The following is a 16,977-nucleotide window of genomic DNA, read 5'->3' on the forward strand; positions in this document are numbered from 1 at the left end:
GATTTCTATGTAATCGCTGTGTGTCCAGCTCTTACCTGCAGTTGCAAGTCTTCTCGAGCTGCATGTGAGCAGAAGAGAAAGAGCGAGAGTGCAACCTTATATATGAGCCACTGTCACTGCAGGACCTGAGCCAATGGGGATGAAGAAAACGTGAGCTAGTGACCATCTGCAATGGAAAAACAAATCTCCCTAAAAGATTCTGCTGGATTTTGCTGCATGTGGGAATACCGTGCAGGTGTCGTGCGATTTAGCAACAGATGCTTCCTCCCACCTCTTAGAATGGATGAGATCAGCATCTTCACCCTTGAACATCTTGTAGCCTGCTGAAACAACCTTCCTTTTACTTTAAAGTGTTAAATTGACCCATATGATGAATGGAGCCACAAATGAAATAGCAAAACGCAGCTACTATCTTTGGACGGGTCTAGTATCTGGATTTGCCCACTCACCTTTAATCCCCTCCATTGACAAATGGGTGCGGGATTTTACGCACCGGCATATGGCTCCGACATCTGCGGGCCAATTTAGGGGCCAAGAACTCTCGGCTTTGGAGGCTATAAGGGGGACTTAAAGCCCCGAGACTCTCATTGACAAAATGTTACTGCTGGACTTTTGCCTTCATCCTGGTCACCAACTGTTCAACCACTCTCTGCTTAGACTGGTCTTTTTCTTTTTCTTATTTTTATAGCCACCCATTAGGCTAATATCTTCTTTTCGTATGTGTTATAGAGGCTATAATATTGTCAATGCTATGAAATGATCTTAGAAGTTAAACCAAAAACATCTCCAGCTTGTGTTTTTATAAAAAAATCTGAAATGTGACAAAAATACATGCAATTTACAAGTGATTCCATTTTGAAAGGACAAATGAGTGGAAAGATAGACAATCATCATATGTGGCTTCCAACCACCACTGCGGAGCTACAAAACATTTCGGAGGCTGTGTGACAAGCTTCGGCCAGCAAATAATGAAAAACACTTTTTATGAGCGAAGCGTGGGATCCAGTTATTGAGGAATTGAAAGTATATCCAAAGGCCACGCAGCAGAGAGAGAGAGTTTGAGAGAGAGGGAGGAAATCAAAGCCAAAAGAAACAAATAGTTACATGAGTGGCCGGACGCCACAATAGGGCACTGTCATTGCCTTTTTTTGAATTTGATTGGTGATATGAGGGTACATTTCCAAACTTTTCCAACAACAACAGTTCGCAGCGCAGTTTAAAGTTCCACATTTTGAAAATGAATGCCTTTACTATTCATTTTAATGGAGACAGTTGGCTTGAGGTGGAATTAATTTGAGTTAAAAATGTGGTCACAGAACGAATTAAACTCTTAAATCAAGGCACCGCTGTAAGCACAATGACCTAAAACAATCCAGTCTGACTGTCAAAAATCAGAATTGCTGATTCAGATCCAATTGGTTCTAATTTGACTGAACATCTGCACTGTATCTAATATTGTGACGCGCGCGCGCGCACGAACGCGCATAATCCAGTCCGGATTTTGCGGTTAATTCGAAGCAACGTGTGCAGCATCCATCCACATATGCAGTCAGCCACACACGCTGAATTTACTTTAGAAAACACACATAACACACTCACATATTCAAAATGACTTATGACAGCAAATGACGACGTGCTGGAGTTGATTTATCGACATGCATTTCGTATTTTCTTTTCTCAGTCGTCAAACTTATTTGGAACTTGTGTTTGTGTTTAAATATTTTACAAGCGCGCATTCGAACTCTTGGAAGAGAAACGCAGAGAAGCAGCATCGTCTTGTATGTCTTTTTCTTTTCTTTTTTTTCTTTTTGCGCCAAGAAAAACAAAAAGTGAACTTCCTGTTTCGGGGTGGTCCGCAGACTGGAGGCATGGAAGGAGAGTGGGAGGGGAGGGAGGGAAAGGGAGACAGAGAGAGAGACAGAGAGAGAGAGAGAGAGAAGGGGGGGTGCATTGCGCATTACTTGTTTGGAGGGGCCGAGCGAGGCAACTTGCGGGACTCCCTTGTTGCTGCCGAACATGGGCCGCCAACGTTGTTGCTTCCACTTGGGAAGCCGAACGACAACGCTGGCCTAAAAAAAAGAAAGAACGAAGGCACGAAAGAGAAAGAGCGAAAGTTTGAACAAAGAGGATACAAGAGGATACATCGCGCGCGCCTGCGTGCGTCCGTGGGAGAAACAATCCGGATTTCTCGCATCCGAGAACACGATAGGAAAAGTGGAACTCGGGAAGCTCTTCCAAGGATTTTGACAAGTTTGATGCCGGCTGAGGTAAGTGGTGCGACTTTTTTTTTTTTTTTTTTTTTTTGCATCACTTCTTCATGTGATGGAGTGCTGCACTTTTTGGGGTGGGGGTACATCAGTGTGTGTTTGTCTGTCTGTGTGTGTCCAACAGCTGTTTCTTGTAACCTGAAATACTTGAGGTGCCAATATCATTCCCAAATGTGCCCCCCCCCCTTTTCACCCCCCCCCCCTTTTTTTTTTTTTTTTTTTTTAAAAACACCACTCCTGCCTGCCAGAAGATGTGCACAACTTCTCGGTTGAGGCCTGGGTTTTTTTAATCTAATCTGTGAACAAATTAGGACACTCTTCGCCTGTCCAAGAGCGTCAACAACGGACTCAATAGAACACTAATTTATTTACCACAAAAGTGCTAAACACACACGCCCAAACGTGTGGGCTGGATAACTCAATTGGTTTGCGTTCAAATAAAAAGGAAACGCATTCGAGGTGCACATTTCCACAGCGTAGTCCGTTTTGGTGCCCCATAATAAATAATTGGAAACCTCGCCATCTTAATAGCTTTTTTGAGAGTCAATTTAAGCGCTCTTGAATTGTTATACAAATGCAAAAAAAAAAACAAAAAAAAACAAACAAACAAAGAAAAAACATCTGTCAATCCCCTGGAACAGATTGTAACTGTGATACAAAGTTTTATGCGCAGTGCACACATGTTGTACCAATTTTTAACGTCTTACATTTAAACAATTTCTCTACTGACATCTGGTCTTTAGGCTAAAAAGAGAAAATGTTTGAGGTTTTGTGTTTTCAACAACTTTCGAGTCCCTCAAAAGTGAAAGAACAAAACTTTTAACATCATGACAGCCATACAAGCGTGAGAAGAAGTTAATGGCTGTTTATGTCAAAACAGCAATGCACTCAGATTTAATTTAATTTATGAAGATGCTTTTTTCATATTCGTCACAGCCACGCAACATTAAAAAAAATTGAACCGATGATTATGACAAAATGTCTAAACAATGACGCACTATCTTAATTTGAGTCACGGATGTAATATGACAAATTGTGGCTTTATATGTTTTGTGCAATGTTAGATTTCCCCCAAAGCCAAATAAAAAAAAAAGCCATGTAAAAAATGTGCATTGGAGTGACAGTTGTGTAATACGCCTGACCCTTTGGAAACACAAAGTGTCATTTGAATTTGGACTCCCCAAGAAGCCAAAGAAAAACTATTTGATCACTTTTGTGCAAAATCAATCTAACTACAATTTTTGCTAAAATGTCAAAACAATAAAGCACTTGACCTTAACGTGTACAACAAAGACATACGGTAATATTCATGATGGAGGTTTGAAGTTTGACATTTGGTGCAATTTAAGAGCCATCCAAGGCCAACGTAAAATATTTGAAACAGTCATAAAAGTATAAAAGCAAGTTAACCACCATCACAATAAAATGTCACAACAATAAGCTCACCCATAACGTCAATGACACGGTGGGCGCACATTAAGAGCCAGTTGGGATGCGTTCCATTCTTTTGCTGTGTTTGTCATTCCAACCATATTGCACAAAGCAGCCACAACTGAGCCTATGCTTGTATAGTTATGTGAAAACTGAAATTGATGTTATCAATTACCATTAAACTACCAGATTTTACATTAAGCACATTCGTGACTAAACTGACATAAGAAGTAATATTTATGTTTGGTGCTTTACTGTGAGGTAAAATGAGTGCCTCGGCGCCACAAGTCGGAGAACACTGATCAAATGATTACTCTCCTGAATAAAAGCTGAAATTGTAGTCTTATATGATGCACATAGATGTCTCATAATTCATATGCAATATGGATAGATGAGTGATTATTAGTATGTGATTATTAGTATCCACCTGATTATAATTGTACATGCCCCCGCTGTAATATGATTGGCTGCTGCTGGGACACATTTCATTGGTTGCCTGAAACTCAAGTGTGAATCATGATGTGTCGGCGTAACCATGCGCGCTGCCATCTTGGCTTAGCACTCATGAAGAAAAAACAAAGAGTTTTTGTAAACTGACCCAATGGAACACAGACAAACTGAACTGAAACTGTTAAACTGATTGGTTCGGATGGTTTTCAAAAACAGTTCCACCCCTAATATATATGTATCAATAAATTCTATCTACAAAGTAAGTTGGGACTGAAATAGCAAGACTAGCAGTATCACTTATGACGAAGTGAATTTGTTAATAATAATCACCGGCGTTGTTTTCATTGACGTCTAATGTAACATTATAAGTTGACTTTTTTGTCCTCCTCCTTCAAGGTTGAGGGGGGAAAGTTTAAGGGACAGTATGAAGGGTGCACTTGTCCTTTGACCACATGTGAAAAGCTCAGCGGGAGGGGGGGTCTTCCTCGTGCCCCCCCCCCCCCCCCCCTTTATCAAGTGCTTTAAGGCCAACGGGCTCCTTAATGGGAACTTGTCCTAAACAAATAGAGCACACACGGGAAGGAGTCGTCTGCCCATTAGGAGAAAGAAGCCTCCACTCGGCTTTTATCAGACACCAAGATAAGTTGCTTATCAGCATACAGAGGGTTCACGTGCGCGTGTAAGGTAGAGGAAGTTATCACCCAAGGTGTATGGATCACGTGACACGGGAGGCAGACAGCAACTGTGTTTTTCCTCCAGATTCCATTCTGGGCCAAAACATGTATCACGTGACGCCAGCAATTGTGCACCCCCCCTCTAACATGCTTCTTCGTTCAACCTTCCAGAGAGGGAGTGAGAGACTAAGGAGGGGGAGGGAGAGCGAGTGAGACCACCCTCACTGGGATCACAGCCCCTCAATCAGGCCCTTTCACACCCTGTGAACCTGAAACAATCAGGCTTTAATAGCAGCTGTCTGTCTGTCTGTCTGTTCCAAGAAGTATGCCCGGACAGAAGCGAGGAGGTGATAACGATGATTCTCGGGATGCTCCACAAGCTTGCCTTTATTCCCATCAGCTCACCGTCATTGGAACGGAGAAGTTAGTTTTCAACAGAGGTGTACACATTGTTACATTCTTGCAGATGCTGTGGTGTAAATTCAAAGTTTTTAAATACATTATCTCGTGGAACTCTGGTTTTCGTGATGAATCAAATGCATACTAAAATAAAGTCTACGATAGAAAAAATTTCGTTAATCTGCTCTAGACGTCCCAAAATATTTACAAAAGATACTTTTTGGAGAAATAACTAGTTTCATTTGCATAAAAACACACTTTTTGGAGAAATAATTAGTTTCATATGCAGAAAAACACACTTTTCAGATCTTATTAAAAATTGCTCTATTCTACCCTCCCCGTGGTAGCCCTCTTCATGTATAATGTCGGATTAGGAATTTGGATGTACGTAGAAAACTTGGGAAACTTGGAAATACAGACTGACATGAGGCAAAGCTAGATGTTGATTGTATCTTATTCCAGCACATGTGCTGCTATTATTCAAGCATTCGCCTCAAGCACAGTTTGAATGTGTGTGGGCGTGCATGATAACTGCTGCTGTGTGTCTGTGGTTGATATTATACAGTGCATCAAGTCCATATATTTTAAAGCAGACTCCAGGTGGCATGTTCCTCAGAGTTGTTTGGATTTGGCAGCGAAACATGCGTTAGCAGCGTTTATTTCTTCCTTTCCACAGGACTGGATTTCAGTCTGCATTGAATCACAGCAATGTGCTTTACAATAATTTATATTGTACACCCCAAAAATTAAGCAGTCTAAACAAAAAAAGTGATGGATATACTGTAGCAAATTTTTAGCCACACAGTCACAATATTTCAAATCATTTTGTATTTGTGGGTTGAAATAAGACCATTAAGAAATTTACAAAATGCTGGCGCAGGTAGACTAACGGAGGCTCGCTCACATCGCGCGTGTCTCGCCACGGACCTTGCCGGCCAACAAGCGTGTTATCTGAGAGGAGATAACTTTATTGACTTGGCAGCGTTCCTCGACATGCTGTGTTCCTCTTTTAATGTACACGTGGTATCACGTTAGCACTCCATGACGCAGACATGTGCATGAGGACGTCTGCTGCTGTCACTATTATATGACAAATAATCTTTTCCTTTTGAAATGAATCGAAATACATGAATCCATTCCAGCCTTCTAGTAGTCGTTTCTTTTTGCAAAGGACAAAGAATATATGACTGAGCACGACTATATTGTTTGTGTGCAGGTGTTGCTGCAGCGTTTGTGTTCAATCCATTATTTAACGGGTTATTTTTCCACATAGATGTTATTTAGTCTTAGCATTAAGCTAGCAGAAAGAAAGGCTAGGATATGGTTGTGATTCATTTGAATGTAATTTAATATAAAAATCTTGTATTTGTTTGGTTTGACATTAAACCTATAAACTTAAATATTTACACATCTGCCCCTCTACATCTTTGCATAGAAATACGTTGCCTTTCCCGAAAAAAGGTTATTTTACCTGTGTGGATACATTTTTGTTCAATTGAAAAAGATGGAGTTTTAAAAATGTTCATACAATTTTGTCAATGTTTTTCCTTATATTCATCGCTTACTCTTTGCATGGAAATAGGCAACATTGCAATAATTTGATTTTTTAGAAAGTTCAACTTACTTGTAATTATAATTTTTACTGTAAACATATTTGAAAAAATATTTTTTATTTACATATTTTCTCCCCACCCTTTTCTACTTAAATCTGACTGCCTCATCATTTTTGACTTAATGTCCTCTTTTTAATTCATCTAATAAGTGGTGTGCCTGCCTGACGCCACATCGAGTAGATCCAATGCCATAACAGGAAATCTTGGCACGCATGATTTATGACCGCCATCACTGATACACCCACACGTCACCGAGCCACAGGTCAAGCGTCCTCAGATTTATGAGCACAACGCGTTCGCACCGACGCCCATTCTGCAGACTTTCGCCTGCCTCAAGGCTCCACGAGGAATGTCACGGATGCGCCGGGATGATTCCAGGGAAAACTCGACACCTTGATGATGTGCCAACGATTTAAGACGCTCTTTGAGGTTAAGGTTGTTGGCCATGCCTCAGATTTCTTTTGACTTGAATTAATATAGGATTCTGGAAAGGACTTGAATTATTTTTTTGCAAGTTTACATCCAATTTGGGAAAATTTCAATGGAAGGGGAACCACTTGAATGAGATGTCAACATCCTAAACTGAAAATGGGTGGAAGTCTATTATAACAAGACGTAGTATATAAGGCTTCAAGGGGAAGTCAAACCCCACATTTTGTTTGTAATAATAATAATAATAATATGTTCTGTGCAGCCCAACTAGTCGAAACACAATACTTCGATTTGTGTTTTGTCAGGCAAAATCCACCTGTTTTTATCCATCACAGATGGGCGGCCATTTTGTTACTTGCAGTGGACTGAAAATGCCATCACAGTTGCCACTCAGTTCACAACCAATCACAGCTCAGCAGTTTTCTGAAGCGGAGCCTGATTGGTTGTGACCCAAGACCAGGCAACTGTGATGTCATTTTCAGTTGACAGCAACTAGCAAAATGGCCGCCCTCTGAGATGAAAACTTGTACATTTTGCTGCTTAACTCATCTTCTACAAATGCAATATCAATCAGAATGCCATGTTTAGACTAGTGGGGGCACATACAACATATTATTTTCAAGAAAATTTCAGGGAACGTGTCAAATTGAACAGGAAGTTGCCCAAATGAGTCCCAACCAGATGTCGGCACAATAACATATTTTTTTTAAGTGTAAAGAAATGCTATCATTGGCTCTGTATGAGACAAAACTTTCCATTTGTATTAAGCGTGGTATGTTTTGGAAAGGGAAGAAGCATTTGACAGTGAGAGTGAGATACATGTTATTTTAAATGTGCAGCCGCTCCAGTGTACGCCCATGGGCTGCTGCTGCTGCTTCTTCTTGGGTGGGCTGCAGGGAGGGAGCAAAGGAGGGAGGGAAGCTTGACGCCGGAGCCAAAAAGCAGGGGGAAAGTTGCCGACTGCTGGCCTGGCTGCTCGGGGAGCTCGGCTGCTTTTTTTCCCCCGCTGGAACACATTTCCAAGTCAAGCGTTCCTGGCCCGGGCCAGCCCCGCCTGACCGCCGCACATTTGGCTTGGCTTTCTGACGCTTGTTGACCAAACATGTTTTTCCGCTGTTGTTTTACACTATCGCTCCCTTTCCTCCCTCGTTATATCTTTCACAGTTAGCGTTTGACTGCCTGATTTGTACTGGGAAAAAAAATGAGAAAAGATCAGAACTTAGATCAGATAGTACATCTTTGTGGCTCCTCTCCATTTTGTTTATTTTGAACCCTCATCTAGACTTGATGACAAGAAGATGACAAATAGCGACAACAATGGGAGATAGAATCAACTTCATAACACAAGGGACATTGGAAAGCTAATGTATTAGTGAACATTTTTTGATCACAAGTAACAAATATGGGAGATTTCAATGTCAATGGCTAACAAGCGAAAAAACAACAACAACAAAAAGAAAAACACTATTTCCTCCTCCTCGCAGGCCGCCATCTTGTGCGTCTGGCTGCTAATTGACTCTGAAGGTATTACGGTTATTGAGAGGCTTGTAAAGCACGCGGCCTTTATTTACAAGAGAAGGAATAAAAAGGCCAAAGTGGGCCAAGCACTGGCGCTGACCCCACTGTAAGTGATCACGGCAAAACGAATGAGGGTGTCCCTTTGGAGTGGAAAGCGGGGGGAGGCATTGGAGGGGACATCTGGTCCTGTTTGCAGAAAACTGCAGACCACTCCCCGATTACATAATTGGGCCTATTAATTACACCGAGAAGGGCCCTCATTTCCTGTTTGCCAAACATGCCAGTAAAGAAGTCTTCTTCATTTCATGACATGTGCTTAAACATAAAACATGGCCTCACATCAAAAGAGCACACACATCAAATATATCTACACCCCACTCTGGTACATAGCTGCGGAGGATTGGGCTTATTAGTCTCCATCTTGGGGAGTTGCGGTTGCAAATGTGTGCACACCCTCTTACAAATGGAGATTTAGATCAGAATTGACCAATCACATTCAAACCTGCCACCAATAACCCCAAATGTATTTTAGCTATTTTGAACCGGTCTTTGTGGCGTTGTAGTTGGCCGCACACAAAGCTTTCCCGCGGGAAATTTCTGCAGGAATACGGCGTACGTGTTGTGACTGGATGGACACAGGTGTGACGGCCGCGGTGGGTTCCACACCGCCGCCGCTGAGGAGAACTAGTGTGCTTGTGGAATGTAGGGGTTAGCGGTGGTGTTGGTGGTGGTGGGGGTTGGGTGAACCAAACCTAGAAGGGACCTCAGAAGAGAGCGTACCTTTTCCCGGTCCCTCAAGATAGGAATTTTCTTTCACAGGTGTCCCCCTCCCGCATGTAATATGTCATCCAACTTACTAAGATCATAAGACAAAACTTCTTTGTACCTTGTAATGTTTAAAAAAAAAAAAAAAAAATCTGGATCTACAGTACACTGAAATATGTCTCACAAAATCCAACGTACGAGCATAATTGTAACGCAACTTCCTCAGCTTGGATAATAACGTGGCAAGGACGTGCAGTAGCGATCCAGCGGTTGGTTCCATGCCGTGTCGCGACCTTCCCCTGCACTCGGTGTGAACCAAATGTTGGAATGACAATGCGGCTGTCACAGCTGTTGTTGTTTCAGCTCCTCCTCTTTGACTCACTTGTCTCACTATATTTCTTCCAAGAAGGGGGTGTGCGTGTTGGGGCACAGGAGCTCACTCTGTGGCGCACCTGCTTGAAGCACAAGTTTACCGAACGCAAGCGGTACTGATGGCTGCTACTACTGTAGTAGCGCCAAAAATGATACTGCTAATAATAAAGAGAGGTAGTGGACTTTTGCATCTACTAATACTTGTGTGTGTCTCACAACGACATGTGTCTGTGGACCACCATTGTCCTCCAAGCTGATGACAGTGCAGCAGGTTTGCACTTTATGAGACTTTTCCGGACCACTGATGATTCCTCCAGCAGCACCCCCCACCCCTCCCTCTCTTGTCCACCACCATTACATTTCTGTTCTTCCCATTCAGCAAGCGACATAGCAGTTGCTCTGCCGTGGCACATTTATTGGCCCTTATTAGGCAGCACCTGTAGTCTATTAAAAGGCCCGGAATAGAGGTTGTGTGTGCGCGTGGGTGGCTTTGTATTTTCGCCGTGGTGAGAAGAACGCTTCTTTTGGCATGTTGGCTTGGTGGGGGAACAATCCCTGAATGTTCAAAGTCTACTGAAGAAACTTTTGGAAAACATTTTTTTGTTGAAAGTTGCCCTCTGACATGCAACTTAGGTGAGTTTGTGTCACTATTGGACAGTTGTGCTGAGCAAAATATTAATGTTGAGATAATCAGAGCTCTTGATCTGCAAATGTGAGTGCATGAATGCAGACTATAGACTGTTTGACAAATTGCTACTTATTGTAAAGTGAGTGCTTTGAATTGAATTCGCCACCACCAAATGGCGCTCATATCTCAAAGTTTGCACATGCAAGTCAAAGCGTAAGAAACCAGCCAAATGCCTCGAATGGCCTCATAAATCCCTTAAGTCAGCTCACAGGCTGTTCTTTTTAAGAGCAAGACTACAAGGTAACTGACAAGTTGACGAGATTCCTTTCCATGCAGTCAGTGGAGAGTCCGTCAGTCAGCCCTAAAGAGTCTCAAAGCCCTCTCCGCCCCTCCCCCTATGCCAGCCCAGCCCACCGTCGCTCGCCTTGTGTGTCCTGGCTCACACTCGGGCTTCCTGTGGGATGGAGACAGAGCCTCGGGGGCAACGGGACGCTCTGTTTGCAAGCGGCACGCTCGCATGCCGCAGCTTGTTGAAGACATTTGGTTTTGAAGAGTCCGCCTTTCTGACGGAAGATTTTTGGAAGAAAACTTAGCAGCACTTCGCCAAAGTCGCCTATAGTGTACACAACTTTTCCACTCAGGGAAAGCGGCACCTATTCAACTTTTAGTAGATGCTAAAATATTGACCTTCTCTTTTTGCGATGGAAAACTAACTATAGGAACTCAGTCATTCCCAATCGTGTCTGCTCACTCACTGCGACTCACAAGAAAGTCTCTCATTAGCGTGTCGTCAAACTCGCTTGCCATCGAAGTGGCTTTACTTCAGTGTCCTGCTGGTTGGCCATCGAGGCAGACTGTTGATGCGTCTGTGGTGTGTGGCTTACCACTAGTCATTGCCGGGAGGGCCCTTCTTGTCCCCCACACACAAACGCACACACACAAACGCACCTTCATAAAACATATTTGTTAATCCATAGTAGCATACAGATTTCTAAAAATAATAAAGAAATAAACCAATTCCCCATATTGATGCTTACGTATGTTCTTCAGGCAGTAAAAGTGCTAAAGTCGTTAGCTAAGCTGCCTCACAGCTTTGAGGTTGTGGGTTCGAGGTTCTGGCTTTTAGGTATTTGCATGTTCCACTATGCTTGCATGGGCTTTTTTTTTTTAGATGGCTAGAGAGCTGTTCTCTATCACAAAGTCACCTAGGATAGGTTCCATCTCACTAGTACCCAGTACAGACACGGCACAGAAAATGGATAGCTGGATGGAAATATTAATGCAGGAAATGCTGGAGAAAAAAAAAAAAACAGTCTAAACAAGACACACAAACAGAAAGAACAACTCTAAGTATAAGCAAACAAGCGTAGGCCTCACAAATCCAAGCCGCGATACATCTCCGGGTCAACAAGCGTCTTATTTTAACCTCTCTCAAGTGGTGTTTTTTGGTTTGTCTGTTTTTTGTTTTTTTCACAAGCCGTTGGGTTAAGTGAAATTAACGACGGGCAGATAATTCACTGGCCTTTACGTGCCCACTCCTCTCAGCAAACACAGTGGAGAAGAAGAGTTCTCAACTTGGAGTGCTAGCGCCAGAGCTCTTCTGCTAACTGACCCGGGGCTCTGAAGAGCGCCACATAACAGGCACCCACACTGGCTTTTGTGTGCACGAGGGTCTTTACATAACCCACATAACCAAGCGTATTGTCTAGCAACCAGCCGACTGCTGAAGGGCCTTGTAAATGGGGGAAGGGGGAGCCCGCGAAAGCCTGTGGTGCCCACAGGCTAGTTATGCTAATGCTAGGCCGTGAGCACTACCATATAAATTTCCTTCACTTTCTATCCTTTTAAAATGTAAGGAGAAAAAGTAAAACCAACGTTGTAGGCAAGTACATAGCCATATATGAAAAATCCCACTGATCTACGTTGTTGGAAAATGGCCGTTTTGTCAACGTATAACAAACTGCCAAGTTGCTTAAGGCCACAAAGCCCAGCCTTCTTCACCGTGCCTTCAGTGTTTTTGGGTTACAGCCAGAAATCCCTTGGAGCTGCCCGGGATGTTGAGGTAGAATTTTCCTCTCCGGCAAAGATTCTTTTTCAAAAGATGTTTTCTTTGAGGAGAAAAAGAAATGTTTGCGCGCCTCTCTTATTACACATGCGCCATCAAAACCGCATTTTAAACGAATCCAGTTTGACATGTCATAATTGAAATACTTCACCAGTCACAGTACTTTCGTGTGCTTAATACGTCATTTCAAGGACGCTCAACAGATTTGGAACCCCCGAGATATATGCTGTGATTTTGATACAGAGGCTCATTAACAGTCCCACTCCTCACGTCAGATCACATGCTAATGACCCATTTATCACCAACACTTGATGCTGCTGTCATTCTTAACAGCTCCCTGCCAGGAGAGAGGAAGCTTTCACTGCCCCGTCCTGACTTGTCCCCATTGTTCACCAATAAACAAAGGCAAGGTGTCCTGATGGCCCCAGTGTGGGTTCCCCGTTGCAACATGCAGGATTTCTCGCTACTGTCACTGGAGCCAGAGCACCAAGGCTGAGGGGCTAGGGTGGGCTAGTGGATTGGGATTGTAGGGGTGCTTTGAGAAGATGTGTGAAATAAGTGTATGGGTATTAAGGGTCTCGGCTCAGTTGGGGGTCTATTGTGTCAAAGGCTGAGCCCCCTACAGACATCCATGATCTACTCCATTGACACACAAGCGCTGGTCCGCTCCCTTTGCGTTTTGTCTTTTTACCCACCCTCTCTTTCTCACGTCTTCTTTTACCTTTCACTTTCGTTCTCGCTATGAACGGGTCAGTCAAGGGATTCTGGAGTGTCCTACTGTCTTCTCGTCAAGTTAACTGGACAAGACTGGCCTTAAATGGCTAAATGGTTGCATTTTGTCTGTAAAATACGAGAGTCCGGGTAAATTTCTCATCAATTTGCACAAGTGCGACAGGTTTTGAAATTACATTTATTATTTTTATTTGATATTGTTTAGTAATTAAAAATAATCAATAACAACTAATATTACATGAGAGGGATTTATGTTGCACTCACCAAATCTTTCAAAACGTATTCAGTTTATGGTGTCGTTATTGTTTCTCAAAATTTGCATTTGTTATTTTTTTTAACACACGATAATCTCTTTTCAGAACTACAAAAATTAATGAACAATTACTGTTGAGTGGCTAACAAGGTTGCTAGAGATTGTTTCTGAAGACTGTTTCTACACTGTTTTGACACGATGTAATCTTTCTAATGGAGCCATCTCCCGTTCGGGCTGTGACATAGTGAGAGCGCTGTGTGAATTGTGTGTACATACACCTATTTGCTCAGTGTTATCCAGTGTGTGCGCGAGGCCATCGGGAGTCGCGCGATTGTCAATAGCAGAAGTCTATAAAAAGCCGCCATTGACAAAGTGAGGACAAACAGACGCAGTTTGTTCAGGATTTCCTAACAAACACTCGACAAGAAGGACGAGAGAGGAGCCCAGCCGGGCGGTGAGCATGTGGATCAAGTCGTTGATGGCTTTCTTTCATTCGGACTTTAACAAGCAAAGTGCCTTTTGATTTTCTAATCGGTCACCCGTTTGCAATTTGTCCACCACACTCATAATTCAAGGTAAACAAAATAAAAAGCAATGTTTTGCTGGGATGTATCATTTTTTCCTTTCATGAGACTGTAGGACAGTACAATTCAAAATAAAAATAACTGACTTTGAAGCATTTGAACGTTGGATAACTTTCTCCAGTAAATCAGTTTTGCTCCTACAATGTTTTAGTAAAAAGACAAACGCAAGATGGCCACCATTCTTTTCTGCTAAAGGTCCCGTCTTGCCCTCATAAACACAGTAGGCCAAATGTGCAGTGGGCAGGAAACGAGGCAAAGCTTGTAAAACTAAAAACTATCACGCTCGGGTCGCACTTTAGCCGGTCGTTGTCAGGAAGTTTGTCCTTTTCACTTCACTGCATTCTTGCGGGAGTCATCATTTTCTCTTTGTCACTCATTCCTGCGGCTCTGTGTCACGCTATAGTCCCTAGCACAATTGTCTTTAAGAGCACCTGTTACGTGGTCGGCGAATGACAACGAGACAACGGGAGGGGGGAAAAGACGCCGCAGTAGAGCCCTTGCGCAAACAAAGTGTTCTTAAATGAAGGAGGCATTAAAACTGTTCTCGCCAGTCAGTCCTGTTACAAACATTTGGCCTGTGCTAAATTATCCCCTGGTCTCGCCGTCAATAGCCGAGATTGGGTACTAAGGAACATTTGCCACAACAAAGAGGAAAAACGGAAACAAGATGGAGACCGTACTTCTTATTGTGTTTATGTTCAAGCGCAAAAGCTAACCAGCACCAAAAAAAAAGTGGCGGACTGTCTATTATGGCATCGTTTATAGTTGCATTTCCGAACCCAACAAAAGCAAAACATAATTGGATGATTTCAGCTAGAGTTTGGAAAAGGATTTTGGGCATGCTTAGCTTAGATTCTGTTCCTTCTACCACATCATATTTAGACAAAGTCTTCACATTCCCAAAGTCTTCTGTTGGTGCAGCGGCCATACAGTTTGAGTCATAAACTGAGAAGGTGGTGCGTGATTAAAATTCATCCCACGGTGCAAACAAAAGCAGGAATGAAGAAGAAGGAGGAGAATGTAGGCGAGGGCGACAAATGGTTGGGGAGGGTGCTTGTAAAAAGATTTGGGGTGATCTCCCTCCCAAACGGGGCCGCCTTTGACTCAGCGTACAATTATCCTAGGTGACAACGGAAAAGACGTAAAGAGCAGGAGGGGAGGATATGGGCAAGAGGAGAATGAGATGGATGGATGGAGAGACCGAGAGAGAGAGAGAGAGAGAGAGAGAGAGAGAGAGAGAGAGAGAGAGAGAGAGAGAGAGAGAGAGAGAGAGAGAGAGAGCATTAATTATTCAGCCGGCTTTTAAAGCAAGATTTGCTGAGGCAGCTTGAACAGGGCAAGAAGGGGGAGAGAGCATGGGGGAGGAGGGGGTGTCAACAATTGACTCAATTACAAGACAAACTCTCCAAGGGTCCTAGAACGTGGACCCCGCGGCTTAATGTTTGGCCCTCTTCAGGTACCCCACTTTGGCGAGCGCAGGAACATCTTCAGCTCTGCGCGACTCTCGGCTTGAAGCTCGCCAAAGCACTCCAACACTCCCCTCTTCTCTTCTCTCCTCTCCACGACATGCGAGCCTTCTCTTTGTCAACCTTTATGGCCGGTAATGAATACCAAACGTCTGCTGGCCCTTAAAGGAGACATGCCTTGGCCTTTTATTATTCTCCTTCGTAGCCGATGTGGAATTTTGTTTGTCCTTCCAGGGCAATTTAGTGGAACTTCCTGTACAGTGAATCCAGCATCCAAAATTCACTGATAGTGCTCGACCGAGATTTATTTTATTTTTTTCTAGCTGCTGTTGAATCCAATATTGGAGAGTATGAAATTTTGATAACCGATCGATTGACCGATTAAATTCAATTTTTTTTAAATTAACGACATGATTTGTCTTGGTGTCTTGTTTTCAAATCACAAAACTGGGGTGTGTAGACTTTTTATATACAGCATATGCTCTCATGTCACTAGGAATGACTTAACCTCCGAGGATGTAGCAAAATGAGCGGCTGTGAATATTTGTTGGCGCTGACCCTGCGATGATCAGGTGGCACAATACAGTCTGTAAAATGGGACGCCAACAGTGCTTCTCTTGTCAGTCAAAAGATCCGCTCAAGCATAGCCTCGCTCTCTTTCTCTCTGTTCGTCTGCGAGCATCAGCTCCTTTTTCTTCTTCTTTGTCACTCTCGCTTTCTTTCCCCTTTTGGATCCCCCTCCGATTCCCTCCATCCTGCTTTTGTGCAGCAGAAAGGAGGCCATGAATACCACACACAGACTCGGTGAGTCATTCGCTACAAAACAACATGACGGATGCCAGATTTGCTTTTCCTTTTTTTTTTTTTCTCCCTGCTCAAGTGATTCACACTTACTCGTTTCTCATTTTCTTTTCTTCTGTCTTTGTTTGATTGAGAGATCCTTCTTTTAGCTTTCACTTGTATGTAATTTGCTTTACATGTAAATCGCCATTAGGTCTATTGTGAGTGCATCATGGCATCGAAAACTTTTTCTGGACCCACGCAAAGTTTATATTTTGTTAACTAAAAAAAAATAAAGATCAAAATGTTAGTTATTGCCACTGCTAATATTTAAAGTGGAAAATATAGCATAATTTGAATAGAGATATTTTTTCCATTATATATTTGAACAAAAGATTTTACAATTACTAAATTTGTTCAAAAATCTTTTAAAAAGAAGATAATCATTTTATGATTATTTTAATTTTATAAATATTTCCAATGGTCAGACATTATACTGTTAGAACTATTAGTTTTAAAGATTAAATTATTAATTCTATTTTTTTCAA

General features: G+C 42.6%; 1 protein-coding gene and 1 long non-coding RNA gene across 8 annotated transcripts in view; one reads left to right on the forward strand and one right to left on the reverse strand.

Moving 5' to 3' along the window:
* The window catches only part of LOC125976924 (uncharacterized), a 41,298-nt gene that overhangs the window by 7,079 nt on the left and 17,242 nt on the right, over positions 1 to 16,977 (reverse strand). For 2 of the 5 annotated variants that reach the window (XR_011087723.1, XR_011087720.1), the window contains exon 1: positions 36 to 1,914. The exons of 1 other annotated variant lie outside the window; for it this stretch is intronic. This is a non-coding gene — a long non-coding RNA (uncharacterized lncRNA). Of the gene's footprint in view, positions 1 to 35; positions 1,915 to 16,977 lie in introns of those variants that run through there. 2 more of the 5 variants (XR_011087722.1, XR_011087721.1) reach the window with 2 other exon arrangements.
* gli1 (GLI family zinc finger 1) overlaps positions 1,957 to 16,977 on the forward strand; it is a 30,749-nt gene continuing 15,728 nt past the window's right edge. For all 3 annotated transcript variants that reach the window (XM_049732929.2, XM_049732931.2, XM_049732932.2), the window contains exon 1: positions 1,957 to 2,267. The gene's annotated coding sequence lies outside the window, so the exon portion shown is untranslated. The remainder of the gene's footprint in view (positions 2,268 to 16,977) is intronic.

The sequence above is a fragment of the Syngnathus scovelli genome, chromosome 11 (genome assembly GCF_024217435.2).
Source record: "Syngnathus scovelli strain Florida chromosome 11, RoL_Ssco_1.2, whole genome shotgun sequence".
In the NCBI taxonomy this organism is placed as follows: Eukaryota; Metazoa; Chordata; class Actinopteri; order Syngnathiformes; family Syngnathidae; genus Syngnathus; species Syngnathus scovelli.